This window comes from Cryptomeria japonica, chromosome 1 (genome assembly GCF_030272615.1).
Source record: "Cryptomeria japonica chromosome 1, Sugi_1.0, whole genome shotgun sequence".
NCBI classification, from domain to species: Eukaryota; Viridiplantae; Streptophyta; class Pinopsida; order Cupressales; family Cupressaceae; genus Cryptomeria; species Cryptomeria japonica.
In genome coordinates this window covers 79,607,961-79,610,123 of record NC_081405.1, presented here as the reverse complement: position 1 = coordinate 79,610,123, position 2,163 = coordinate 79,607,961, and positions in this window count along the sequence as shown.

Here is a 2,163-nt window from a genome sequence, read left to right as displayed (position 1 = left end):
CCTATCCCACCAAAGCATAATGTGACACTCAAAAAATAGCCCATCAAAGAACTAACAGTGCACCACCTGAGCCAACCAAGAGACAATAATGATTAACACGAGAGAAAGAGAGAAGCAAAAAAGACACAGAACAAGAGCAAGTTGTAGTACCCCTCCCCGATCAAACTTTGGATTAACCTAGTTTGACCATGGTTGACCTTATTAATAGCTTGCATGGATGGTTGGAACACTATGTTAAGATGCTTTGATTCAATATGACAGACTATGTTGGTCGGGTGGTTGAGTGAATGTTGACCTCCTTGTGGATGGTTAAATATAATTTGCCTATGCATCGTGTATATGTCAAGGGTATGAGGACCCTACCCCGAACTCATCATAAGAATATCTTTCATTTTTGTTATACACTTATCTTTCGAGACAAAACCTTGATACATTATAGTCATGAGACTATTTGACACATAATCTTCATAAAAACTAGTGGATATGATGTATACCACATTATGCTTGATTTCAGTACCTATTCTTGGTGATGTTCTAATCTTTTGATGCATGCTTATTTGGTGATGGTTTTATATGATTTCATTGGTGTTGCAATGAGTATATGCTCACATGTGAATTGTTGGGAAAAATACTTGAACTATGTTATGGAATCATCTTACCTTGCAATGCATATTTTGATGTTATGTGTTTGACATGTATTTCCTTGCGTGTATATATATATATGCATATTGTTTTGGACCTACTGATGTGTGAATTGAGATGTGTAGGATATTAATCCATGTGACCATGGAAATACACGGGAGATCTAGGCCAAACCTATGTGCCTTTGTGAAGCCAAGGTTTGTCTATTTGGAGAGACAACACCTCGTTTGTAATGTGTTTATTTTTGTATAAGTGTATGCAAGAGTGTGATTTCAATTTGTTAATTAGTTAATTTGTTTCAACCTTGAAAGGGCATGCCCAGTGTATTTGATGCGTTGTATTTTATGGTGTCACTTGACACTTGTATTGTGATGTTGAGTTAGCATGTGACATGTCCTTGAGAGAGAAATGTGGGAACCAATGCATTTTCAAACCTCATTTAGTTTTCCCAAAAGACAACTTGGTTAGGGAGCCCTTAGAATGGTCAAATCAAGTTTGACCCATAGGTAAACTTTAGGTGGGTTTTTTAGGGGTCAAACTAACTCCTATGGTTGAGGTTATGTCACTTTTGAAGGACCACTTGATATAACCATGGGTAGGACATTTTTAGCCTTGTAACCACACACATGTGATTGCCAAGTCACTTCAAAAGTGGGTTTTCCAAGATGGATGAAAATTCATCTTTTTGAAGATTGACCCTTGGTAAGACAACCTTCCATTTCAGTGATTGATACTCTTCCCCATCTTACACTTACCTTTTCAGTTTTCTCTTTTAGAAACCATGTAAGAGGGTTGGGAAGACCAACCTATGAGCTCTCACCATCATTTTCCAAGGAAGTTGGAAGGTGTGAGAAGAGTTCTACTTAGGAGGAGAAAATTCTAACTTAGATTTTAGTTACCCACTCTCCAATCTTGGAGATCAAGAGTTTTGAAGGATTTGAAATTTATGAAGAAAATTAGCTAAGGAAGGGAAGCTTGTAGCTAGTTGGATTTCTTGATTGGCTTGGGTTGGAAGCTCTCCATCACCACATCCATTTGCAGGAGTTGAGATTGGTGCATGGCACCCATAGAATTAAATGTGTTTTCTTGTTGTTTGTTTCTAAATCTACATATTATAAAAGGTGTTCGTGTGTGATTTATGAGTCTTGAACTATTGTGATTTTGATGTGTTGTTGCATATTTTTGTATACTTTTCATATGATTATGTTTATGGGAGTTAAGACCACACTCACCCTTGGTAGGGTAGAGTAGTCTTGGGGTGAAGAGAGTTTGACAGTCTTAGGGTGTAGAGCTCTCTTCCGAGAAGAGAGGGAAACTTGGATCTGGAATCCTTGCTACATTTTGTTCTTTTATTTCTATAAATTTGGGGGCCATAAGGTGGGTTTGGCATGTTTGCCTTTGGGGGTCATAAGGGGTTTTGTTTTGGGTCATGAGAAAACAAGAGAGAGGAAAGAAGAAAAAGAAAAGAGAGAGAGAGAGAGAGAGAGGTTGTTGTTATAATGAAATTTAATGGTTAAGGTT